At 45.4% G+C, this 26,296-nt stretch overlaps 1 pseudogene; it reads right to left on the reverse strand.

Moving 5' to 3' along the window:
• Positions 1-4,955: 4,955 nt before the first annotated feature.
• On the reverse strand, positions 4,956-6,037 carry LOC145493515 (uncharacterized; annotated as a pseudogene).
• Between the last annotated feature and the right edge of the window lie 20,259 nt (positions 6,038-26,296).

Below are 26,296 nucleotides of genomic sequence, written 5' to 3' on the forward strand. Positions count from 1 at the left end.
GTTAAAATAAAGTGGGGCTCTATTTCGGCCCAGAAGCTGCAAAGGAAGGGTTCAAAAATATTTGCTGTGTCCATTTCACTGGAAACCAAGGCCATCAGGAGTTAGTTTAGTGTTCTCGGGACTGCAATATATCCCCCAGGTTCCGGGAAATCGAGCCGAAGCTAGTCAAAATCACGATTTGCGTAAGACAGCCTGGGCTACTCTTACTCTTAAAAAGAAGTGGGGCTATATTTCGGTCCAGAAGCTCGAAGGTGAGTCTTCACAACGTTTTGCTCTGTCAGTTTCAATGCAAAGCAAGGCAATCAGGAGTTAGTTTAGAGTCCCCGGGACTAGAAAATATCGCCCAAGTTCCGGGATATCGATCCGAAGTTGGTCAAAATCACGATGCGCGAAACGCGATCTCGGCTATTGTTTCAGTCTTAAAGTGAAGTGGAGCTATATTTCGGCCCAGAAGCTCGAAAGTGACCGTTTAAAAAGTTACGCTTTGTGCATTTAACTGCAAACAAAGGCCATCAGGAGTTAGTCTAAAGTCCGCCGGACTGGAAAATATCCGCCTAGTTCCGGGAAATCGAGCTGAAGTTGGTCAAAATCAGGATGCCTGTAAGGCGGTCTTCGCTACTCTTTCAGTCTTAAAGTGAAGTGGGGCTATATTTCGGCCCAGAAGCTGCAAAGTGATTGTTAAAAAAGTTATGCTCTGTGCATTTCACTGCAAACCAAGGCCATCAGGAGTTAGTTTAGAGTCCCCCGGACTGGAAAATATCCCCCAAGTTCCGGGAAATCGAGCTGAACTTGGTCAAAATCAGGATGCGCGTAAGGTCTCTCGGCTACTATTTCAGGGTTAAAGTAAAGTGGGCTTCTATTTAAGCCCACAAGCTAGAAGGTGAGTGTTAAAAAAGTTCTGCTCTGTCCATTTCTCCGAAAACCAAGGCCATAAGGAGTTAATTTAGAGCTCGCGGGACTCGAATATATCCGCCAAGCTCCGGGAAATCGCCCCGAAGTTGGTCAAAATCACGATTCGCGCAAGACGGTTTCGGCTACTCTTTCGGTCTTAAAGTATAGTGGGCTATATTTCGGGCCAGAAGCTCGAAAGTGAGCGTTCAAAAAGTTTCGCTGTGTCCATTTCAATGCAAACCAAGACAATCAGGAGTTAGTTTAGAGTCTCCGGGACTGGAAACTATCCCCCAAGTTCCGGGAAATCGAGCTGAACTTGGTCAAAATCACGATGTGCGTAAGGCGTCTCGGCTACTATTTTAGGGTTAAAGTAAAGTGGGCTTCTATTTAAGCCCACAAGCTAGAAGGTGAGTGTTAAAAAAGTTCTGCTCTGTCCATTTCTCCGAAAACCAAGGCCATAAGGAGTTAATTTAGAGCTCGCGGGACTCGAATATATCCGCTAAGCTCCGGGAAATCGACCCGAAGTTTGTCAAAATCACGATTCGCGCAAGACGGTTTCGGCTACTCTTTCGGTCTTAAAGTAAAGTGGGCTATATTTCAGGCCAGAAGCTCGAAAGTGAGCGTTCAAAAAGTTTCGCTGTGTCCATTTCAATGCAAACCAAGATGATCAGGAGTTAGTTTAGAGTCTCCGGGACTGGAAACTATCCCCCAAATTTCGGGAAATCGAGCCGAAGTTGGTCAAAATCACGATGCGCGCAAGGCGGTCTCAGCTATTCTTTCAGTCTTAAAGTGAAGTTGGGCTATATTTTAGGCCAGAAGCTCGAAGAAAACCGTTCAAAAAGTTTTGCTGTGTCCATTTCACTGCAGACCAAGGCCATCAGGAATAAGTTTAGAGTCCACAGAACTTGAAAATATTCCCTAATTTCCGGAAAATCAAGCCGAAGTTGGTCAAAATCACGATTCGCGTAAGGCGGACTCGGCTCATCTTTCACTCCTCAAGTGAAGTGGGGCTGTATTTCGGCCCAGAAGCTCGAAACTTTGCTTTCAAAAACTTTGGCTGTTTCACTTTCACTGCAAAACAAGGCCATCCGGACTTAGTTTAGAATCCCCGGGACTAGAAAATATCCCCCAAGTCTCGGGAAATCAAGCCGAAGATGGTAAAATCACGATGCGCGTAAAGCGTTCACGGCAACTCTTTAAGTCTTAAACTGAAGTGGGGTTATATTTCGGCCCAGAAGGTCCAAAGTGAGCGTTCAAAAAGTTTTGCTGTGTCCATTTCACTGCAAAGCAAGGCCATCAGGAGTTAGTTTGGAGTCCCCGGGACTGGAAAATATCCCCCAACTTCCGGAAAATCAAGCCAAAGTTGGTCAAAAATTACGATGCGCGTAAGACGGTCTCGGCTACTCTTTCAGGCTTAAAGTGAAGTGGGGCTATATTCGGCTGAGAAGCTTGAAGTTGAGCGTTTAAAATGTTTTGCTCTGTCCATTTCAGTGCAAACCAAGGCGATCGGGAGTTAGTTTACAGTCCCTGGGACTGAAAAATATCCCACAAGTTCCGGAAAATTGAGCTTAGGTTGCTCAAAATCACGATGCGCGTAAGGCCGTTTCGTCTATTTTTTCAGTCTTAAAATGAAGGGGGGCTATATTTTGAGCTAGAAGCTCGGCACCGAGCGTGCGCTAATTTAATCTGTGTCGATTTCACTGAAAACTAAGGCAATCAGGAGTTAGTTTACAGCTCCCAAAGCTGGAAACTATCCCCCAAGTTCCGGGAAATCGAGCCATAGAGGCTCAAAATCACGATGCGCGTAAGGCGGTCTCGTCTACTCTTTCAGCCTTAAAATGAAATGGGCTATATTTCGGCCCAAAGGCTCGAAAGTGAGCGTTCAAAAAGTTTTCCTGTGTCCATTTCACTGCAAACCAAGGCCAAGAGGAAATACGTTAGAGTCCCCGGCACTGTAAAATATCCGCCAAGTTCCGGGAAATCAAGCGGAAGTTGGTCAAAATCACGTTGCGCGCAAGGCAGTCTCGGCTACTCTTTCAGTTTTAAAGTGAAGTGGGGCTATATTTCGACCCAGCAGCTCGAAAGTGAGCCTTCAAAAAGTTTTCCTGTGTCCATTGCTCGGCCAACCAAGGCAATCAGGAGTTACTTTAGAGTCCGCGGGACTGAAAAATATCCCCCCAGTTCCGGGAAATGGAGCCGAACTTGGTCAAAATCACGATGCGCTTAAGACGGTCTCGGCTAGTCTTTAAGTCTTAAAGTGAAGTGGGGCTATGTGTTGGCCCAGAAGCTTTAAAGTGAGCGTTGAAAAAGTTTTGCCGTTTCCATTTTACTGCAAACCAAGGCAATCAGGAGTTAGTTTAAAGTTCCCGGGTCTGGAAAATATCCCCCAAGTTCCGGGAAATCGAGGCGTAGTTTGTCAAAATCACGATTCGCATAAGGCGGTCTCGGCTACTCTTTCAGTCTTAAAGTGAAGGGTGGCTATATTTTGGCCCAGAAGCTCGCACAAGAGCGTTAAAAAACCTTTCCTGTGTCCATTTCACTGCAAAGCAAGGCAATCAGGAGTTAGTTTAGAGTCCCCGGGACTGGAAAATATCCCCCAAGATTCCGAAAATCGAGCTTAAGTGTCACTGTCAGTAAGGACCAGGCAGGGTCCGCGGATCGAGGTCGGCCGATTCCCTCCAAACTTTCAGCATTTTTCCTCTATCAGGTAAGATAACGACTGGTGGTATTTTTAGTAAAATAAAATAAATTTCATAGAATTTAGACCACCCCCCTAGTTTTTGGTGCTATTTTGGCCACGTGAGACGGGAAATTTGGGTAAACTTCCACGAATGATTTTACGTTTTTCGCATTAGCCTTATTCATTTATACGAACTGTACATACTTCCCAGCCTATAAACAGCTCATGTCTCCAATATAAACGAATTTGATTAAAAATAACTTGCTTTGGAGTGGTTCCAAATATCATCACTTAGAGGCTATCGTAAGTAAGAAGAATTTTGGCAATTTTCAAAGCTGGTTTTCTCTAAAGTGCGGCAGTTTATTTCCAGATCAAAACTAGTTTTTATTAGTCTGGCTTAAATTCTTAACAAATACGCAAACTCTCATTTGGCAAGTTAAAATCCTGTCGCGTGAGCTTTCTCGCGACTTTAAGCTAATTTCCTAATTTGCATAATTGTAGATTTTCTGGGAAAAATTTCCTCTTGATTTGCGACAGGTTGGAGGCGTTTATTGGCTTTTTTACTATGACTAAGAGAAAAATATAACTTTTTCAGATAAGTGGCTATGCTTCAACCGCGTATTTTGTCATTTGGTGAGTCCAAATCCCCTCCCGTAAGCTTTCTTCAAATTTGACTAATTTGCATGTTGTCGATTTTTCCCCGGAAAACTTCGCGTATTTGTTGATATTATATTCAAGCGATGATGACCCTGCACCTAATGAAACAAATTTTCTTTAAGTTCTTGTTTTTGAAACTATTGTTGTTTCGATCTTGCAGACGAACATGACATTTCGCGAATCCGGAATTCTGTCATTTTAATAACCACGGACATGCAAATTAGTATGCCAGACAGACTCAAGATTGTGTTTTGTAAGTTAATGAACAGTTTTGGAGACTACCAATGTTACTTTTTCACCCCATGTGATCGAAGGCAAACAAGTAGCCGAAATGACAGTCAATTCGGTGGAAGAGGAAACGTAATTCGAACATTAAGTAACACGGCTGTGCAAATTAGCGAGTCGAAACTTAATACATTGTTACGTAATAGATTCCTGGCTGGGAAAGTGACACAACGTTACTAAAGCTAATCAGTCCGTGTTTATTGCTGCTGAAATCTTCCTCCTATTTCTTTAAGCACAGCTTTTTCGTCGATGAAGAAAACCCGGATTGGTTTTATCCATGATAGCATTTAAGCATGGCAACGGACAGCTGGCGTTTAGCAATACGTAAAAATCCTTGCAGTTTTCGTTTTACTGTGTTTACCAAAGCATTCATTCAGATTTCAGTCTTAAATTGCTTGCATTTTTACAAGTATTTATAAACCCTGTTATGTAAGGGTCCCTGCACCTATCTAAAAGGCCCCAATAGAGAAGATGGGGGTAGAAGCAAAGAGATCCTCCCTACTAAAACCATGTGACGTTATTTTTGAAAACATGCGCAACTCTCAGAAAATTTTTCAATGGACTCAAAGAAAGTCTTTTTTCTTGACAGCGTTCCACTTGTCGTCAAGTGTAGCTGATTGCAGATTTCCTTCAGAACTGCCAGTTTGAGTGAGTCAAGGTTCTTGTTCTTTACAAGTTCGCAGATATTGCTAACACCCACGATGATTGGATGGCTTGGTCTACCCATATCATCCATCACCAAACTTCTAAGGGTGTCAAGGGCCATTTCCGAGTCTGCGGCCTCGATGTCTTCCTCAGGCATTTCCTCCGCATCAATACCCCTATGACGCAGCGCCGCTGTCTGACGTGAAAACAGGCTGCTGATTTGCTGCGCAGTCCTCCACTCTTCGGGCTTAAACGTGAGCTCTCCGTCTTCATTTCTGAGGGTCTTCATCTTCCTCGCTACCTGCACAGGATCGGCCTTGTTTCCAGTTCTTGCACCCTCTTCAAATTTCTTCATCAAGAAGGTCTTGACGTTATCAGTCATTCTGGTGGGTTGTTTTGTTTTCTTCAGAGCCCACCCCAATGGTCTAGGGTATCCTCTGACAGCGCTGCCACTATCTTGACCTTGCGATGAGGTTGATGGCACATCCGGAGCAAACGTCACCCCTGTCGTAATTCCCGCCCATTTCCTCGCGGTCATCCATGGACTCGCAGTCAACCTCAAGACGGTGCTTGCCCGTCTGCTTGCCTCTGCTTGGGTCTTGAACGTGAGGACGCATCCAGTCTCTTGGCAAGAGTAGATCTCGGACTGGTGCCTGACGCTCTCACCCACACTTCCCCTGTGTGTAGCTTGACCAAATGGCTTTATCACCTTTAGCCCAGTATCTCCTTGTGGTGTAACTCCAAGACCACTATAGGGGATGAGGCGTCCAGGGCCGATGTCGTACGCTTTCCACACACGGATGCCACACTCCTCATACTGGAAATTGTTCAACACACTAATACCTGGTATCTTGCCATCTTTGTTTCTCTCCCTGGTCGTGTCCATATCCTCAGCAGTGACGACGTCGTGCCTCTCGTTAACCCAGCGCTTTATGTGTGCCTTCATAGCTGCACTCTTCCTATCGCAGATGTCCTTACCAGCCTGTGGCTCTGAGAAATCATATCGCACTGGCCTGACACCGGTTCTCACCCCCACTTCTCTAAGACTTAGCAACAGATGCCCATTGTGGTAACATACAGCGTTATCTGATCGGAGGTAGGCTGTTGTCACAACTGGATACTCCTGTTTGACTTTGTGCAGCAAGTCCTCAGTATGATTGAAAGAACGGCAAAGCTATTTTGGAAGCAGTTGTTGAAAATGTGTACAAAACACTGGACTTCATGCTTGCTCTCCACTGTTGTTCTAGTGATTACCGATATGCCAGCTTCTTCCCCTCTTGCCAAAAAAATCACTCATCTGTTCTCTGTATTGCACAGGCAGAAACTTCATTGCCCAGCCATTATGACAAGACACGAGTTCTCGTCTAACGTCTGGAGGATATGTTGCTTGGCTTCGTCCTGGTTACTTGACCGTAGCAAGTGAGCCTTCCAAACCTGTATGTTGCGCACACACTCTGTGTACTCAAACCTCAGCCTACCCCTCACCTCTTCTGTCATGTCCGCTTTGTCTTGCACCTCTCTCAGTACTCCTTCCAGACTCTCACAGCGCTCACATTCGTAGCAGTGTTTGTGATCACATTCGCTCCTAACCTCCCATACACTACTATCACTTAGTGCGTGGACCGTGCGGTAATCACCGCAATGTTCACCTCGTCCGATATGTGTCTTGAAATCATTCTTCAAGTACCTTTTTCCATCCTTTAGTAATTTCTGAGTGGCAGTCACGCTGATGCCCTGATCTGCTAAGCCCTTCAAAAATACCTGGTCAAATGCCTCTGTACCCTCTGCAGTGGTGTTGTCAAGTCCCTGAAGGGATTTCTGCATAGAGGCCGAACACACCTCAATCATTCGGTAGAGAGAAAGCTGGCTCGCTTGCTCGAACCCTTGTTCTTTACAATAGTCTAAATATTGTCTGATGATGCGTAAAGGGATGACGGTCCTAATGACCGCTGGTATGATAATCTTCTCTCCCGAGTCGAGCTTGAGAGTTTTTGTCCCGAACGCCACGCCCTGGACAAATTCTGGTCTGGAGATATATTCAATGAAATGATCCACCTTTTCGTGCTCAATTCTTGTACGGAAACTAGGAATTTCGGGGAGCGGTTGGCCTTTTCCGGCTTCTGTTGCATGCTGGTGAGCTTGATCAATGCGCCATTTGGAGAGCCCAGGGATCATCTCTTGAAGCTCAGCTCTTGAAAGGTCGTCTGCAAAGAGGGAGAGGATCTGTCCCTTTGTTTGCCAATGACCTGCTTGCCCATAGGCCTTGACTAAAATGTCGACAAGACCAGAGTTGGGATCAAAACGCTTGCGCTTTCCTTGGTTGTCTCTGTTTGGATCCAAATGTACCTCCGTTTGTAACGCCTTCCAAACCAGTTCTTCTTGGCCGGGAGTGATGACAGACAATGAGGTCGCTATAGTCTCTTTAGCTTTGCGGATGTAATATCGCTGCTGGGTGTCAGAGACGTCGTCCCAGGTCGTGTTCAGGGTGGACATTACAGGGCTGTAACGGCCACCTGATATGCTGTGGACAGCTTCCTTTAATTTCTGCCGTCTGCTGTTTTGTTCCTCCATCTCGTCAACCCATATACTAATCTCTTCTTCTGGTACCGAGGCTTGGGACGAATGTGACTGCAAAGAGACTGTCTCTGACCCCTCACCAGTGCCTGAGACCTCTGCACGCGCCGTGGCTGGCATTGTGCTCTCCTCACAAACGGTATAAGGATAATTTATAAGGATATGAGTCAATGCAACAGAATCGAGCAATGCCTTTGTATATTTAAACGAGTCGACTAAAAGCTAAAAGCTCATTCAAATACAAAAAACAATTGCATGGGATTACGTCTGGCTTCCTTCCCTTGGCATATTCCAATAAAAACTAAAATTTATGTACTGCCCATATGAACAAGCACAAAGTAAAATACGCACCTTCGAACTAAAGTTTTCGTTTGTATTTACCAGTCAAGCCCACCCCGCAATTCTGAGGATTATGGCTGCGGTCTGGCTGCACTCAGTTTGCACTTACCCGAGCCGATGGGAACTGTGGCATGGTGAAATTGATAAATTTCTTCTGACAAGTTGGCGTTTACGCGGCGCGGTTTCTTTATAGTTTTCCGCGGTCCTCGATGACTTGTTGGATACGAGCATGTGTTGCTCTTTCTGCCAGTCCAGTCTGTAGTTAATTTTTTTCTATGTCTCGGGCATATTGTCATTGATATTTTCTCGTTTTCGGTTGCAACAAAGTATCCAGCTCTATTCAGGATCAGGTCAACCTCATTAACTTTTTCGTCTCCGGTTCGCTGTTGCCCTGAGCTCACTCCCAGGCCTAATAGATGTGCGGTTATGTCTAACTTACATACCAACAGGGCCACAATATGCGACCCCGTGCCCTCCAAACTACAGGCAGAATCAGGATAACTGAACGAGCAAGTCAAAGTAACATTCATACCGCAAACAGCAACATCAGCTGAATTGGATCAGTGTAAAGAATCGACTACAGCTGTCTGCAGATGATAAGATAAGGAATGGAAAATCATTCTTCCTGAAGTGTACTTCTACCAAAAATCAGAACCGCTCCATATTTCAAAGAGTTTCGCAAAATGCTCCGGTGAAGTATACTATGCAAAGCCGCTGTACTAATCTGAAAAAGTAATGTGTTCCTCTTAAATACCTGGAATGTGTCACAAATTACTCAAGCGTGAAACATTTCCGGGAAAAATTACAATTATACAAATTGAGAAATTAGGTTAAAGTCGTGAGAAAGTTCACGCGACAGGATTTTAACTTGCCAAATGAGAGTTTGCGTATTTTTAAAGACTTTAAGACAGACTAATAAAAATAGTTTTGATCTGGAAATAAACTGCCGCACTTTAGAGAAAACCAGCTTTAAAAATTGCCAAAATTCTTCTTACCCACGATAGCCTCTAAGTGATGATATTTGGAACCACTCCAAAGCAAGTTATTTTTAACCAAATTGGTTTATATTGCAGATGTGAGCTGTTTATAGGCTGGGAAGTATGCACAGTTCGTATAAATGAATAAGGCTGATGCAAAGTACGTAAAATTGTTCGTGGAAGTTTACTTAAATTTCCCGTCTCACGTGACCAAAATAGCACCAAAAACTAGGGGGGTGGTCTAAATTCTATGAAATTTATTTTATTTTACTAAAAATACCACCAGTCGTTATCTTATCAGATAGGGAAAAATGCTAAGAGTTTGGAGGGAATCGGCCGACCTCGATCCGTGGACCCTGCCTGGTCCCTAGTGACAATGACACTTAAGTTAGTCAAAATTACGATACGCGTAAGGCGGCCTCGGCTACTCTTTCAATCTTAAAATGAAGTGGGGCTAAACTTTTGGGCCCAGAAGCTGGAAAGTCACCGTTCAAAAAGTTTTGCTGTTTCCATTTCACTCCAAACCAAGACAAGCAGGAGTTAGTTTAGAGTCCCCGGGACTGGAAAATATCCCCCAAGTTCCGGGAAATCAACCCGAAGTTTGTCAAAATCCCCATGCGCGTAAGGCGGTCTCGGCTACCCTTTTAGTGTTAAAGTAAAGTGGGGCTATATTTTGGCCCAGAAGCTCGAAATTGAGCGTTCAAAAAGTTTTGTTGTGTCCATTTTACTGCAAACCAAGGCCATCAGGAATTACTTTAGAGTCCTCAGAACTGGAATATATCCCCTAAGTTCCGGCAAATCCAGCCGAAGTTGCTCAAAATCAGGATGCGCGTAAGTCGGTCTCGGCTACTCTTTCAGTCTTCAAGTGAAGTGGGGCTCTATTTCGGTCCAGAACCTCGAAAGTGTGCGTTCAAAAACTTGTGCTGTGTAAATTTCACTGCAAACCATGGCCATCAGGAGTTAGTTTAGAGTCCCCGGGACTGGAAAATATTCCCCAAGTTCCGGGAAATCGAGCAGAAGTTGATCAAAATCACGATGCGCGTAACGCGGTCTCGGCTACTGTTTCAGTCTTAAAGTGAAGTGTGGCTGTATTTCGGCCCACAAGCTCGAAAGTGAGCGTTCAAAAAGTTTTGCTGTGTCCATTTCACTGCAAATCAAGGCCATCAGGCGTTAGTTTAGAGTACGCGGAAGTAGAAAATATGCCCCCAGTTCCGGGAAATCGAGCCCAAGTTGGTCAAAATCACGATGCGCGCAAGGCGGTCCCGGCTACTCTTTCAGTCTTAAAGTGAAGTTGCGCTATATTTCGGCCCAGAGGCTCGAAAGTGCGCATTCCAAAAGTTTTGCTGTGTCCATTTCACTGCAAAGCAAGGCCATCAGGAGTTAGTTTAGAGCCCTTGGGACTAGAAAATATTTCCCAAGTTCCGCCCTATCGAGCCGAAGTTGGTCAAAGTCACGATGCGCGCAATGCGCTCTCGGTTAGTCTTTCAGTCTTAAAGTGAAGTTGGGCTATAGTTCGGCCAAGAAGCTCGAAAGTGCGCGTTCAAAAAGTTTTGCTCTGTCCCTTTCACTGGAAACCAAGGCCGTCAAGAGTTAGTTTAGAGTCCCCGGGACTGGAAAATATTCTCCAAGTTCCAGGAAATCGCGCCGAAGTTGATCAAAATCACCAAGCGCGTAACGGGCTCTCGGCTATTCTTTCAGTCTTAAATTTAAGTAGGGCTATATTTCGGTCCTGAAGTTCGAAGGTGAGCGTTCAGAATGTTTTGCTGTGTTCATTAAATTGGAAACTAAGGTCATTGGGAGTTAGTTTAGCGTCCCCGGGACTTTAAATTATTCGCCAACTTCCGGGAAATCGAGCAAAAGTGGCCCAAAATCACGATGCGCGTAAGGCGGTCTCGGCTACTCTTTCAGTCTTATAAAATTAAGGGGGGCTATATTTCGACCTAGAAGCGCGAGGCCGGGCGTGCGCTAATTTTAGGTGTGTCCATTTCACTGACATCTTAGGCGATCAGGTGTTAGTTTAGAGTCCTTGGGACTGGAAAATATTTCCCAAATTCTGGCAGATCGAGCCAAAGTTGCTCAAAATTACGATGCGCGTAAGGCGGTCTCGGCTACTCTTTCACTCTGAAAATGAAGTGGGGCCATATTTCGGTTCTATAAGCTTGACACCGAGCGTGCGCTACTATTGCCTGTGTCCTTTTCACTAAGAACTAAGTCCATCAGGAGATAGTTTAGAGTCCTCGAGACTGGAAACTATCCTCCAAGTTTCGGCAAATTGAGCCATAGTTTCTTGAAATTACGATAAGCGTACGGCAGTTTCGTTTACTCTTTAAGTCTCAAAATGAAGTGGGGCTTTATTTCGACCTAGAAGCTCGACAGGGAGCGTGCGCTCCTGTTACCTGTGACCATTTTACTGAAAACTAAGGTTATCAGGAGTTACCTTAGAGTCCCCGGGACTGGAAAATATCCCCCAAGTTTTGGCAGATCGAGCCATAGTGACTAAAAATTTCGATGCGCTTAAGGCGGTTTCGTCTACCCTTTCAGTCTTAAAATAAAGTGGGGCTACATTTCGGCCTACAACCTGGAAACCTAGCGTGCGCTCCTTTTACCTGTGTCCATTTCCCTGAAAACCAAGTAAATCAGGAGTTAGTTTAGAGCTTCCGGGACTGGAAAATATCCCCCAAACCCCGAGAAATCAAGCCGAAGTTGGACAAATTTACCATGCGCGTAAGGCGGTCTCGGCTACTCTTTCAGTCTTAAAGTGAAGTGGGGCTATATTTCGGCCCAGAAGCTCGAAAGTGAACGTTCAAAAAGTTTGGCTGTGTCCATTTCACTGAAAACCAAGGCCATCAGGAATTAGTTTAGAGTGGCCGGGACTGGGAATTATTTCCCAAGTTCCGGGAATTTGAGCCGAAGTAACCCAAAATCACGATGCGCGTAAGGCAATCTCAGCTACTCTTTCAGTCTTAAAGTGAAGTAGGGCTATGCTTCGGCCCAGAAGCTCGAAAGTGAGCGTTCAAAAGGTTATCCTGTGTCCATTTCACTGCAAACCAAGGCCAAAAGGAAATACGTTAGAGTCCCCGGAACTGGAAAATATCCCCCAAGTTCCGCCAAATCGAGACGAAGTTGGTGAAAATCACGATGCGCGTAAGGCGGTCTCGGCTACTCTTTCAGTCTTAAAGTGAAGTAGGGCTATATTTCGGTCCAGAAGCTCGAAAGTGAGCGTTCAAAAAGTTTTGCTCTCTTAATTTAACTGAAAACCAAGGCCATCGTGAGTTAGTTTAGAGTCCCCGGGACTGAAAAATATCCCTTAAGTTCCGGAAACTCGAGCCGAAGTTGGTCAAAATCACAATGCGCCTAAGGCGGTCTCGGCTACTCTTTCAGTTTTAAAGTGAAGTTGGGCTATATTTCTCCCCAGAATTTCGAAAGTATGCGTTCAACAAAATTGGCTGTGTCTATTTCACTGCAAACCCAGGCCATCAGGAATTACTTTAGAGTCCTTGGGACTGGAATATATCCCCCAAGTTCCGGGAAATCGAGCCAAATTTGGTCAAAATCACCATGCGCGTAAGCCGGTCTCGGCTACTCTATCAGTCAAAGTAAAGTTGTGCTATATTTTGTTCCAGAAACTCACAAGTGAGCGTTTAAAAAGTTCTGCTAAGTCCACTTCACTGCAAACCACGAATATGAAGAGTTAGTTTAGAAATCCCGCGACTGGAAAATATCCTCGAACTTGCGGGAAATCGAGCCGAAGTTGGTGAAAATCACGATGCGCGGAAGGCGTTCTTTGCTACTCTTTCCGTCTTAAAGTGAAGTGGGGCTATATTTCGGCCTAGAAGCTCGACACCGAGCGAGCGCTCCTTTTATCTGTGTCCATTTTAGTAAAAATTAAGGCCATCAGACGTTAGTTTAGAGTCCCCGGGACTGTAAAATATCAACCAAAATCCGGCAAATCAACCAAAGTTGCTGAAAATCACGATGTGCGTAAGAGTTTATGATACTCTTACCGTTTTAAATTAAAGTGGGGCTATATTTCGGCCTAGAAGCTCCACACCTAGCGTCTGCTTCGTTTACCTCTGTCCTTTTCACTTAATAATACGGCAATCAGGAGTTAGTTTAGAGTCCCCGGGACTGAAAAATATCCCCCTAGTCCCCGCAAATCCAGCCAAAGATGCTCAAAAATCACCATTCGCGTAAGGCGGTCTCGGCTACTCTTTTAGTCTTAACATGACGTGGGGCTATATTTCGGCCAAGAAGCTCAACACCTAGCTAGCGCTTCTTTAACCTGTGTCCATTTCAGCAAAAAATAAAGACATCAGGGTTTAGTTTAGAGATTCCGGCACTGGAAAATATCCCCCAATTTCCGGAAAATCGAGCCGAAGTTGATCAAAATCACGATGCGCGTAAGGCGGTCTCGGCTACTCTTTCAGTCTTGAAGTGAAGTGGGGCTACATTGCTGCCCAAGAGCTTGAAAGTGAGCGTTTAAAAAGTTTTGCTCTGTCTATTTCACTGCAAACGAAGGCCATCAGGAGTTAGCTTAGAGTTTCCGGGAGTAGAAAATATCCCCCAACTTCCTGGCAATCGAGCCGAGGTTGGTTAAAATCACCATGCCCGTAAGGCGGTCTCGGCTACTCTTTCAGTCTTAAAGTGAAGTGGGGCAATATTTCGGCCCAGAAGCTCTAAAGTGAGTGTTTAAAAAGGTTTTGCTGTGTCAATTTCACTGCAAGCCAAAGCCATCAGGAATTAGTTTAGAGACCCAGGAGGTGGAAAATATCCCCCAAATTCCGGGAAATTTAGCCGAAGTTGGTCAAAATCACCATGTGCGTAAGGCGGTCTCGGCTAATCTTTCAGTCTTAAAGTGAAGTGGGGCTATATTTCTGCCCAGAAGCTCGAAAGTGACCGTTCAAAAGGTCTTCCTGTGTCAATTTCACTACAAACAAAGGCGAGCAGAAGTAAGGTTAGAGTCCCAGGGACTGGAAATATCCTGTAAGTGCGGGAAAATGGGGTCAAAGGTTTTCAAAATGAAGATACGCGTAAGGCCGTCTCGGCTATTCGTTCAGTCTTAAAGTGAAGTGAGGCTCTACTTCGGCCCAGAAGGTCCAAAGTGAGCGTTCAAAAAAAATTGCTGTGTCCATTTCACTGCAAACCAAGGCAATCAGGAGATAGTCTAGAGTCCCCGAGACTTGAATATATCCCCTTAGTTCCGGGAAATCGAGCCAAAGTTTGTCAAACTCACGATGCGCGTAAGACGGACTCGGCTACTCTTTTAATCTCAAAGTAGAGTGGGGCTATATTTGGGCCCAGAAGCTCGAAGGTGAGCGTTCAAAATGTTTTCCTCTGTCCATTTCAATACAAACCAAGGCAATCAGGGGTTAGTTTAGAGTCCTCGGGACTGGAAAATACTCCCCAAGTTCCTAGAAATCGATCCGAAGTTGGTCAAAATCACGATGCGCGTAAGACGGTCTCGGCTACTCTTTCAGTCTTAAAGTGAAGTGTGGCTATATTTCGCAAAGAAGGTGGAAAGTGAGCGTTGAAAAAGTTATGCTGTGCCCAATTCACTGCAAAGCAAGGTAATCAGGTGTTAGTTTAGAGTCCGCCGGATTTGAAAATATCCCCAAAGTTCCGGGAAATCGAGCCTAAGCTGGTCAAAATCACGATGCGCGTAAGGCGGTCTCGGCTACTCTTAAAGTTTTAAAGTGAAGTGGGGCTATATTTGGGCCCAGAAACTCGAAGGTGAGCGTTCAAATTGTTTTCCTATGTCCATTTCAATGCAAACCAAGGCCATCAGCAGTTAGTTTAGAGTCCCCGGGACTAAAAAAATATCCCCCAAGTTGCGGGAAATCGAGCCGAAGTTGGTCAAAATCACGATGCGCGTAAGGCGGGCTCGGCTACTCTTTTCGTCTTAAAGTAAAGTGGGGCTATATCTCGTCCCAGAAGCTCGAAAATGAGCGTTCAAAAAGTCTTGCTGTGTCCAGTTTACTGCAGACCAAGGACGGCGGGGGTCAGTTTAGAGTCCCCGGGAATGGAAAATATCCACGAAGTTCCGGGAAATTTAGCCGAAGTTGGTCAAAATCACGATACGCGTAAGGCGCTCTCGCTTACTCTTTCAGTCTTTAAGTGAAGTGGGGCTATATTTGGGCCAAGAAGCTCGAAAGTGAACGTTCAAAAAGTTTTGCTGTGTCCATTTCAATGCGAACCAAGGCCATCAGGAGTTACTTTAGAGTCCGCAGGACTAAAAAATATTCCCCAAGTTCCGGGAAACCGAGCCGAAGTTGGTCAAAATCACGATGCGCGTAAGGCGGGCTCGGCTACTCTTTTAGTCTTAAAGTAAAGTGGGGCTATATCTCGTCCCAGAAGCTCAAAAAAGAGCGTTCAAAAAGCCTTGCTGTGTCCCGTTTAAAGCACACCAAGGACGTCGGGGGTCAGTTTAGAGTCCCCGGGAATGGAAAATATCTCCCAAGTTTCGGAAAATTTAGCCGAAGTTGGTCAAAATCACGACGCGCGTACGCGGTCTCGGCTAATCTTTCAGTCTTAAAGTGAAGTGGGGCTATATTTCGCCCCAGAAGCTCGAAAGTGAGCGTTCAAAAAGTTTTCCCTTGTCAAGTTCACTTCAAACCAAGGTGATCAGGAGTTAGTTTAGGGTCCCCAGGACTGGAAAATATCCCCCAAGTTCCGGGATATCGATCCGAAGTTGGTCAAAATCACGATTCGCGAAACGCGGGTCGGCTATTGTTGCAGTCTTAAAGTGAAGTGGGGCTATATTTCAGGCCAGAAGCTCGAAACTCTGCTTTCAAAAACTTTTGCTGTTTCAATTTCACTGCAAAACAAGGTCATCAGGACTTAGTTTATAGTCCCCGGGACTAGAAAATATCCCCCAAGTCCCGGCAAATCAAGCCGAAGATGGTCAAAATCACGATGCGCGGAAAGCGGTCTTGGCAACTCTTTAAGTCTTAAAGTGAAGTGGGGTTATATTTCGGCCCGGAAAATATCCCCCATTTCCCGGGAAATCGAGCCAAAGTTGGTCACAATCACCATAAGCGTAAGGTGGTCTCGGCTACTCTTTCATTCTTAAAATGAACTGGGGCAATATTTCCGCCCAGAAGCTTGAAAGTGAGCGTTCAGAAAGTTTTCCTGTGTCCATTTCACTCCAAAGCAAGGCCATCAGGAGATACTTTAGAGTCCGCGGGACTGTAAAATATCCCCCAAGTTCCGGGAAATCGAGCCGAAGTTGGTCAAAATTACGATGCGCGTAAACCGGTCTCGGCTACTCTTTCAATCTTAAAGTAAAGTGGAGCTATATTTCGGCCCAGAAGCTCGAAAGTGAGCGTTCAAAAAGCCTTGCTGTGTCCATTTTACTGCAGACCAAGGACGTCGGGAGCCAGTTTAGAGTCTCCGGGAATGGAAAATATCCCCCAAGTTCCGGGAAATTTAGCCAAAGTTGGTCAAAATCACGACGCGCGTACGGCGGTCTCGCCTACTCTTTCAGCCTTAAAGTGAAGTTGGGCAATATTTCGGCCCAGAAGCTCGAAACTAAGTGTTTAAAACGTTTTGCTGTCTCAATTTCACTGCAAACCAAGGCCATCAGGAGTTAGTTTAGAGACCCAGGGAGTGGAAAATATCCCCCAAAGTCCGGGAAATTTAGCCGAAGTTTGTCAAAATCACCAGGGCGTAAGGCGGTCTTGGCTAATCTTTCAGTCTTAAAGTGAAGTGGGGCTATATTTCGCCCCAGAAGCTCGAAAGTGAGCGTTCAAAAAGTTTTCCTGTGTCAATTTCACTTCGAACCAAAGCCATCAAGAGTTAGTTTAGAGTCCCAGGGACTGGAAAATATCCCGTAAGTACCGAAAAATCGAGACAAAGTTTGGCAAAATAAATAAGCGCGTAAGGCCGTCTCGGCTACTCTTTTAGTGTTACAATAAAGTGGGGCTCTATTTCGGCCCAGAAGCTCCAAAGTAAGGGTTCAAAAAAATTTGCTGTGTCCATTTCACTGGAAACCAAGGCCATCAGGAGTTAGTTTAGTGTTCCCGGGACTGCAATATATCCCCCAGGTTCCGGGAAATCGAGCCGAAGTTAGTCAAAATCACGATGTGCGTAAGACAGACTGGGCTACTCTTACTCTTAAAAAGAAGTGGGGCTATATTTCGGTCCAGAAGCTCGAAGGTGAGTCTTCACAACGTTTTGCTCTGTCAGTTTCAATGCAAAGCAAGGCGATCAGGAGTTAGTTTAGAGTTCCCGGGACTGGAAAATATCCCCCAAGTTCCGGGATATCGATGCGAAGTTGGTCAAAATCACGATGCGCGAAACGTGATCTCGGCTATTGTTTCAGTCTTAAAGTGAAGTGGGGCTATATATCGGCCCAGAAGCTCGAAAGTGACCGTTTAAAAAGTTACGCTTTGTGCATTTAACTGCAAACAAAAGCCAACAGGAGTTAGTTTAAAGTTCCCCGGACTGGAAAATATCCGCCAAGTTCCGGGAAATCGAGCTGAAGTTGGTCAAAATCAGGATGCCTGTAAGGCGGTCTCCGCTACTCTTTCAGTCTTAAAGTGAAGTGGGGCTATATTTAGGCCCAGAACCTGCAAAGTGATCGTTAAAAAAGTTATGCTCTGTGCATATCATTACAAACCAAGGCCATCAGGAGTTAGTTTAGAGTCCCCCGGACTGGAAAATATCCCCCAAGTTCCGGGAAATCGAGCTGAACTTGGTCAAAATCACGATGCGCGTAAGGCGGTCTCGGCTACTATTTCAGGGTTAAAGTGAAGTGGGCTTCTATTTAAGCCCACAAGCTAGAAGGTGAGTGTTAAAAAAGTTCTGCTCTGTCCATTTCTCCGAAAACCAAGGCCATAAGGAGTTAATTTAGAGCTCGCGGGACTCGAATATATCCGCCAAGCTCCGGGAAATCGACCCGAAGTTTGTCAAAATCACGATTCGCGCAAGACGGTTTCGGCTACTCTTTCAGTCTTAAAGTAAAGTGGGCTACATTTCGGGCCAGAAGCTCGAAAGTGAGCGTTCAAAAAGTTTCACTGTGTCCATTTCAATGCAAACCAAGACGATCAGGAGTTAGTTTAGAGACGCCGGGACTGGAAAATATCCCCCAAATTCCGGGAAATCGAGCCGAAGTTGGTCAAAATGACGATGCGCGCAAGGCGGTCTCAGCTATTCTTTCAGTCTTAAAGTGAAGTTGGGCTATATTTTAGGCCAGAAGCTCGAAGATAAGCGTTCAAAAAGGTTTTGCTGTGTCCATTTCACTGCAAAGCAAGGCCATCAGGAATAAGTTTAGAGTCCACAGAACTTGAAAATATTCCCTAATATCCGGATAATCGAGCCGAAGTTGGTCAAAATCACGATTCGCGTAAGGCGGACTCGGCTCATCTTTCATTCTTCAAGTGAAGTGGGGCTATATTTCGGCCTAGAAGCTCGAAACTTTGCTTTCAAAAAGTTTGGCTGTTTCAATTTCACTGCAAAACAAGGCCATCCGGACTTAGTTTAGAATCCCCGGGACTAGAAAATATCGTGATTTTGACCAACTTCGGCTCGATTTGCCGGAAATTAGGGAATATTTTCCAGTTCTGTGGACCCTAAACTTATTCCTGATGGCCTTTGTTTCCAGTGAAATGGACACAGCAAAACTTTTTGAACGCTTCTCTTCGAGCTTCTGGCCTGAAATATAGCCCAACTTCACTTTAAGACTGAAAGAATAGCTGAGACCGCCTTGCGCGCATCGTGATTTTGACCAACTTCGGCTCGATTTCCCGGAATTTGGGGTATATATTCCAGTTCTGAGGACTCTAAACTAATTCCTGATGGCCTTGGTTTGCAGTAAAATGGACACAGCAAAACTTTTTGAACGCTCAATTTCGAGCTTCTGGGCCAAAATATAGCCCCACTTTACTTTAACACTAAAAGGGTAGCCGAGACCGCCTTACGCCCATCGTGATTTTGAGAAACTTCGGGTGGATTTCCCGGAACTTGGGGGATATTTTCCAGTCCCGGGGACTCTAAACTAACTCCTCCTTGTCTTGGTTTGGAGTGAAATGGAAACAGCAAAACTTTTTGAACGCTGACTTTCCAGCTTCTGGGCCCAAAAGTTTAGCCCCACTTCATTTTAAGATTGAAAGAGTAGCCGAGGCCGCCTTACGCGCATCGTAATTTTGACTAACTTAAGCTCGATTTTCGGAAACTTGGGGGATATATTCCAGTCCCGGGGACTCTAAACTAACTCCTGATGGCCTTGCTTTGCAGTGAAATGGACAAAGGAAAACTTTTTAACGCTCTTGTGCGAGCTTCTGCGCCAAAATATAGCCACACTTCACTTTAAGACTGAAAGAGTAGCCGAGACCGCCTTATGCGAATCGTGATTTTGACAAACTACGCCTCGATTTCCCGGAACTTGGGGAATATTTTCCAGACCCGGGAACTTTAAACCAACTCCTGATTGCCTTGGTTTGCAGTAAAATGGAAACGGCAAAACTTTTTCAACGCTCATTTTAAAGCTTCTGGGCCAACACATAGCCCCACTTCACTTTAAGACTTAAAGAGTAGCCGAGACCGTCTTAAGCGCATCTTGATTTTGACCAAGTTCGGCTCCATTTCCCGGAACTGGGGGGATATTTTCCAGTCCCGGGGACTCTAAACTAACTCCTGATTACCTTGGTTGGCCGAGCAATGGACACAGGAAAACTTTTTGAACGCTCACTTTCGAGCTGCTGGGTCGAAATATAGCCCCACTTCACTTTAAAACTGAAAGAGTAGCCGAGACCGCCTTGCGCGCAACGTGATTTTGACCAACTTCCGCTTGATTTCCCAGAACTTGGGGGATATTTTACAGTCCCGGGGACTCTAACGTATTTCCTCTTGGCTTTGGTCTGCAGTGAAATGGACATAGGAAAACTTTTTGAACGCTCACTTTCGAGCCTTTGGGCCGAAATATAGCCCATTTCATTTTAAGGCTGAAAGAGTAGACGAGACCGCTTTGCGCGCATCGTGAATTTGAGCCTCTATGGCTCGATTTCCCGGAACTTGGGGGATAGTTTCCAGCTTTGGGAGCACTAAACTAACTCCTGATTGCCTTAGTTTTCAGTGAAATCGACACAGATTAGATTAGCGCACGCTCGGTGCCGAGCTTCCAGGTCGAAATAAAGCCCCACCTCATTTTAACACTGAAAAAATAGACCAAACGGCCTTACGCGCATCGTGATTTTGAGCAACTTTGGCTCAATTTGCCGGAACTTGTGGGATATTTTTCAGTCCCAGGGACTGTAAACTAACTCCCGATTGCCTTGGTTTGCATTGAAATGGACAGAGCAAAACATTTTAAACGCTCACCTTCAAGCTTCTGAGCCGAATATAGCCCCACTTCACTTTAAGCCTGCAAGAGTCGACGAGACCGTCTTACGCGCATCGTGATTTTGACCAACTTTGGCTTGATTTTCCGGAACTTGGGGGATATTTTCCAGTCCCGGGGACTCTAAACTAACTCCTGATGGCCTTGCTTTGCAGTGAAATGCACACAGCAAAACTTTTTGAACGCTCACTTAGGACCTTCTTGGCCGAAATATAACCCCACTTCACTTAAAGAGACTTAAAGAGTTGCTTAGACCACTTTACGCGCATCGTGATTTTGACTATCTTCGGCTTGATTTCCCGGGACTTGGGGGATATTTCCTAGTCCCGGGGACTATAAACTAAATCCTGATGACCTTGTTTTGCAGTGAAATTGAAACAGCAAAAGTTTTTGAAAGCAGAGTTTCGAGCTTCTGGGCCAAAATATAGCGTCACTTCACTTGAGGAGTGAAAGATGAGCCGAGTCCGCCTTACGCGCATCGTGATTTTGACCAACTTCGGCTCGATTTACCTGAACTTAGGGAATATTTTCCAGTTCTGTGGACTCTAAACTTATTCCTGATGGCCTTGGTTTGCAATGAAATGGACACAGCAAAACTTTTTGAACGCTCATCTTCGAGCTTCTGCGCCAAAATATAGCCCCACTTCACTTGAAGACTGAAAGAATAGCCGAGACCGCTTTACAGACATCGTGATTTTGACCAAGTTCAGCTCGATATCCCGGAACTTGGGGGATATTTTCCAGTCCTGGGCCCCTAAGCTAACTCCTGATCACCTTGGTTTGAAGTGAACTTGACAAGGGAAAACTTTTTGAACGCTCACTTTCGAGCTTCCTGGACGAGATATAGCCCCACTTTACTTTAAGACTAAAAGAGTAGCCGAGCCCGCCTTACGCGCATCGTGATTTTGACCAACTTCGGCTCGGTTTCCCGGAACTTGGGGAATATTTTTTAGTCCCGCGGACTCTAAAGTAACTCCTGATTGCCTTGGTTCGCATTGAACTGGACACAGCAAAACTTTTTGAACGTTCACTTTCGAGCTTCTTGGCCCAAATATAGCCCCACTTCACTTAAAGACTAAAAGAGTAAGCGAGAGCGCCTTACGCGCATCGTGATTTTGACCAACTTCGGCTCGATTTCCCGCAACTTGGGGGATATTGTTTTAGTCCCGGGGACTCTAAACTAACTCCTGATGGCCTTGGTTTGCATTGAAATGGACATAGGAAAACATTTTGAACGCGCACCTTCGAGCTTGTGGGCCCAAATATAGCCCCACTTCACTTTAAGACTTTAAGAGTAGCCGAGACCGCCTTACGCGCATCGTGATTTTGACCAGCTTAGGCTCGATTTCCCGGAACTTGGGGGATATTTTCAAATCCGCCGGACTCTAAACTAACACCTGATTGCCTTGCTTTGCAGTGAATTGGGCACAACATAACTTTTTCAACGCTCACTTTCGACCTTCTTTGCCGAAATATAGCCACACTTCACTTTAAGACTGAAAGAGTGGACCGCCTTACGCGCATCGTGATTTTGACCAACTTCGGATCGATTTCTAGGAACTTGGGGGGTATTTTCCAGTCCCGAGGACTCTAAACTAACTCCTGATTGCCTTGGTTTGTATTGAAATGGACAGAGGAAAACATTTTGAACGCTCACCTTCGAGCTTCTGGGCCGAAATATAGCCCCACTCTACTTTAAGATTGAAAGAGTAGCCAAATACGTCTTACGCGCATCGTGAGTTTGACAAATTTTGGCTCGATTTCCCGGAACTAATGGGATATATTCAAGTCTCGGGGACTCTAAACTATCTCCTGATTGCCTTGGTTTGCAGTAAAATGGACACAGCAATTTTTTTTGGACGCTCACTTTGGACCTTCTGGGCCGAAGTAGAGCCTCACTTCACTTTAAGACTGAACGAATAGCCGAGACGGCCTTACGCGTATCTTCTTTTTGACAACCTTTGTCCCCATTTCTCCGCACTTACAGGATATTTTCCAGTCCCTGGGACTCTAACCTAACTTCTGCTCGCCTTTGTTTGCAGTGAAATTGACACAGGAAGACCTTTTGAACGGTCACTTTCGAGCTTCTGGGCAGAAATATAGCCCCACTTCACTTTAAGACTGAAAGACTAGCCGAGACCGCTTTACGCACATGGTGATTTTGACCAACTTCGGCTAAATTTCCCGGAATTTGGGGGATATTTTCCACTCCCTGGGTCTCTCAACTAATTCCTGATGGCTTTGGTTTGCAGTGAAATTGACACAGCAAAACCTTTTTAAACACTCACTTTAGACCTTCTGGGCCGAAATATTGCCCCACTTCACTTTAATACTGAAAGAGTAGCCGAGACCGCCTTACGGGCATGGTGATTTTAACCAACCTCGGCTCGATTGCCGGGAAGTTCGGGGATATTTTCCAGTCCGGGGGACTTTAAACTGACTCCTGATGGCCTTTGTTTGCAGTTAAATGCACAAAGCGTAACTTTTTAAACGGTCACTTTCGAGCTTCTGGGCTGAAATATAGCCCCACTTCACTTTAAGACTTAAACAATAGCCGAGATCGCGTTTCGCGCATCGTGACCAACTTCGGATCGATATCCTGGAACTTGGGGGATATTTTCCAGTCCCGGGGACTCTAAACTAACTCCTGATTGCCTTGCTTTGCATTGAAACTGACAGAGCAAAACGTTGTGAAGACTCACCTTCGAGCGTCTGGGCCGAAATATATCCCCACTTCTTTTTAAGAGTAAGAGTAGCCGAGTCTGTCTTACGCAAATCGTGACTTTGACTAACTTCGGCTCGATTTCCCGAAACCTGCGGGATATATTCCAGTCGCGGGAACACTAAACTAACTCCTGATGGCCTTGGTTTCCAGCGAAATGGACACAGCAAATTTTTTTGAACCCTTACTTTGGAGCTTCTGGGCCGAAATAGAGCCCCACTTTATTTTAACACTAAAAGAGTAGCCGAGACGGCCTTACGCGCTTATTTATTTTGCCAAACTTTCTCCCGATTTTTCGGCACTTACGGGATATTTTCCAGTCCCTGGGACTCTAAACTAACTCTTGATGGCTTTGGTTCGAAGTGAAATTGACACAGGAAAACTTTTTGAACGCTCACTTTCGAGCTTCTGGGGCGAAATATAGCCCCACTTCACTTTAAGACTGAAAGATTAGCCAAGACCGCCTTACGCCCTGGTGATTTTGACAAACTTCGGCTAAATTTCCCGGACTTTGGGGGATATTTTCCATTCCCTGGGTCTCTAAACTAACTCCTGATGGCCTTGGCTTGCAGTGAAATTGAGACAGCAAAACTTTTTAAACACTCAGTTTCGAGCTTCTGGGCCGAAATATTGCCCCACTTCACTTTAAGACTGAAAGAGTAGCCGAGACCGCCGTACGCGCGTCGTGATTTTGACCAACTTTGGCTAAATTTCCCGGAACTTGCGGGATATTTTCCATTCCCGGGGACTCTAAACTGGCCCCCGACGTCCTTGGTCTGCAGTAAAATGGACACAGCAAAACTTTTTGAACGCTCACTTTCGAGCTTCTGGGCCGAAATATAGCTCCACTTTACTTTAAGATTGAAAGAGTAGCCGAGACCGGCTTACGCGCATCGTAATTTTGACCAACTTCGGCTCGATTTCCCGGAACTTGGGGGATATTTTACAGTCCTGCGGACTCTAAAGTAACTCCTGATTGCCTTGCTTTGGAGTGAAATGGACACAGCAAAACTTTCTGAACGCTCACTTTCAAGCTTCTGGGCGGAAATATTGCCCCAGTTCACTTTAAGAATGAAAGAGTAGCCGAGACCGCCTTACGCTTATGGTGATTGTGACCAACTTTGGCTCGATTTCCCGGGAAATGGGGGATATTTTCCGGTACCGGGGACTCGAAAGTAACTCCTGATTGCCTTGGTTTGCATTGAAATGGAGAGAGCAAAACTTTTTGAACGCTCCCCTTCGAGCTTCTGAGCCGAAATACAGCCCCACGTCACTTTAAGGCTGAAAGAGTAGCCGAGACCGTCTTACGCGCATCGTGGATTTGACCAACTTCGGCTAGATTTCCCGAAACTTCGGGGATATATTCCAGTCCCAAGGACTCTAAAGTAATTCCTGATGGCCTTGGTTTGCAGTGAAATGGACACAGCCAATTTTTTTCAAGGCATACTTTCGAAATTCTGGGGAGAAATATAGCCCCACTCCACTTTAAAGCTGAAAGAGTAGCCGAGACCGCCTTAGGCGCATCGTGATTTTGACCAACTTCGGCTCGAGTTTCCGGAACGTAAAGGATATTTTTCAGCCCCGGGGACTCTAAACTAACTCACGATGGCCTTTGTTTTCAGTTAAATTGAGAGAGCAAGCTTTTTGAACGCTCACTATCAAGCTTCTGGACCGAAATATAGCCCTACTTCACTTTAAGACTGAAAGAGTAGCCGAGACCGCCTTACGCGCATCGTGATTTTGGCCAACTTCGTCTCGATTTCCCGGAACTTGGGGGATATTTTCCAGTTCCGGGGACTCTAAACTAACTCCTGATTGGTTTGGTTTGCAGTGAAATGGACACAGGATAACTTTTTGAACGCTCACTTTTGAGCTTGTGGGCCGAAGCATAGCCCTACTTCACTTTAAGACTGAAAGAGTAGCTGAGATTGCCTTACGCGCATCGTGATTTTGGGTTACTTCGGCTCGATTTCCCGGAACTTGGGAAATAATTCCCAGTCCCGGGCACTCTAAACTAATTCCTGATGGCCTTGGGTTTCAGTGAAACGGACACAGCCAAACTTTCTGAAAGTTCACTTTCGAGCTTTTGGGCCGAAATATAGCCCCACTTCACTTTAAGACTGAAAGAGTAGCCGAGACCGCCTTACGCGCATGGTAAATTTGTCCAACCTCGGCTTGATTTCTGGGGGTTTGGGGGATATTTTCCAGTCCCGGAAGCTCTAAACTAACTCCTGATTGCCTTGGTTTTCAGGGAAATGGACACAGGTAAAAGGAGCGCACGCTAGGTTTCCAGGTTGTAGGCCGAAATCTAGCCCCACTTTATTTTAAGACTGAAAGGGTAGACGAAACCGCCTTAAGCGCATCGAAATTTTTAGCCACTATGGCTCGATCTGCCAAAACTTGGGGGATATTTTCCAGTCCCGAGGACTCTAAGCTAACTCCTGATAACCTTAGTTTTCAGTAAAATGGTCACAGGTAACAGGAGCGCACGCTCCCTGTCGAGCTTCTAAGTCGAAATAAAGCCCCACTTCCTTTTAAGACTTAAAGAGTAAACGAAACTGCCGTACGCTTATCGTAATTTTAAGAAACTATGGCTCAATTTGCCGAAACTTGGAGGATAGTTTCCAGTGTCGAGGACTCTAAACTATCTCCTGATGGACTTAGTTCTTAGTGAAAAGGACACAGGCAAAAGGAGCGCACGCTCGGTGTCAAGCTTGTAGAACCGAAATATGGCCCCACTTCATTTTCAGAGTGAAAGAGTAGCCGAAAACGCCTTACTCGCATCTTGATTTTGAGCATCTTTGGCTCGATTTGCCGGAATTCGGGGAATATTTTCCAGTCCCAAGGACTCTATGCTAACTCATGATGAACTTAGTTTACAGTGATATGTACACAGGCAAAAGGAGCGCACGCTCGGTGTCGAGCTTCTCGGCCGAAATATAGCCCCACTTCATTTTAAGACTGAAAGAGTAGCCGAGACCGCCTTACGCGCATGGTGATTTTGAGCAACTTTGGCTCGATCTGCCAGAATTTGGGAAATATTTTCCAGTCCCAAGGACTCTAAACTAACACCTGATCGCCTAAGATGCAGTGAAATAGACACACCTAAAATAAGCGCACGCCCGATCTCGAGCTTCTAGGTCGAAATATAGCCCCACTTAATTTTAAGACTGAAAGAGTAGCCGAGACCG

This window comes from Orbicella franksi, chromosome 7, assembly GCF_964199315.1.
Source record: "Orbicella franksi chromosome 7, jaOrbFran1.1, whole genome shotgun sequence".
Classification (NCBI taxonomy): Eukaryota; Metazoa; Cnidaria; class Anthozoa; order Scleractinia; family Merulinidae; genus Orbicella; species Orbicella franksi.